At 42.6% G+C, this 1,187-nt stretch overlaps 1 long non-coding RNA gene across 1 annotated transcript; it reads right to left on the reverse strand.

The window, feature by feature from the left end:
• Window positions 1-410: 410 nt before the first annotated feature.
• Window positions 411-927, reverse strand: LOC101753357. The gene is made up of 2 exons (XR_215690.1): window positions 791-927; window positions 411-713 (listed from the first exon to the last, which is right to left on the reverse strand). It is a non-coding gene; the product is annotated as an uncharacterized LOC101753357 (long non-coding RNA).
• Between the last annotated feature and the right edge of the window lie 260 nt (window positions 928-1,187).

Consider the following 1,187-nt stretch of genomic DNA (forward strand, 5'->3'; position numbering starts at 1 on the left):
ATTAGCTCATGTTTAATCCTCCTAATTAGCGTCCGAACATCCGATGTGACCCTCCTAACGTTGAAGATCATCGGCCGATTTTTAGCGCCAACAGTACCCAATATACAATGGCTTAGAATTAGTGCTATTAACTTTTCGAAAAGTAAGTATGACAGGTTCCACCATCAGAAACCTAACCAATTAAGCTACCCAATATACAACAGCTTAGGATTAGTACTGTTTAGATCCATGAGAATACGAGTAGGTGGACAGGTTCCACCATCAGGAACCTAACCAATTAATTTAAGCTACACTCAGTGTGCACCCAAACTCGAGTGGGTTACAATTAATAGTGCGTTAGAGCTGAAGAATGTTGTGTTGCTTCATTTGTATAGAGTAGGAAGTGAAATAACTGGACAGGCATGCACCTGGTTATAGATAAAGAAAATTTATTGAATTTTCATCACACAGATCGATGGGAACATTACAACGGCGTCAATTAGGATTTGGGCAGCAGCACATGTCATAGCCTGCTTCTTGCCTGCAGTAGGCGGGGCTGTTGCTAATTCCATGTACCTCGCATACATGCACGCAGATCGGGTCCGTACAATAGTCTGGATTAGTGGGCAAAAAGCACGGTTCTGCCCGTGGTGGTGCCCTTGATGCTGGTGGTGGTGGTGATTCTTGCGGCAAGTCCCCGTTCAGTGACAGTAACCCAACCCGGCCGCTGAAGCCTACACTAAAATCATCAATTGTTTAGGTTACCGTTCAGTATAGCAGTTTAGGTAATAAAATAAGTAGGGGTGCTTACCGTTCCAAGCTTCGCAAGATCGGGTGTTTGAAGACATGATGGCAAGAAGCGCCAACGAAGTAGCCACCATGCATAGAGTCATGGGATTAGTATGCTTGACGAGTGCCATGAGGAAGGAAGTAGTATCACAACCAGTTCTTTTTCTGTGGGAGGAGCAAGGGTGCTTGCAGCCCCTTTATAGATTGCATGTCATCAAATGTATCGTGTCAGACTTTGTGGCTGTTATATCCTATCTATATGTATCCAAAACTAGTATGTTTGGGTATCTTAGGACTAGGATTTATATCATGTCCAGCCATATATATACATTATTGATAGCTTGATATCTCAAGTCTATGATTTTATCTTTATAGCTGAACAAGAAAATATGAGTGTCAACATTTATAGGCCTGCGGTT

The sequence above is a fragment of the Setaria italica genome, chromosome VIII, assembly GCF_000263155.2.
Source record: "Setaria italica strain Yugu1 chromosome VIII, Setaria_italica_v2.0, whole genome shotgun sequence".
Taxonomy (NCBI): domain Eukaryota; kingdom Viridiplantae; phylum Streptophyta; class Magnoliopsida; order Poales; family Poaceae; genus Setaria; species Setaria italica.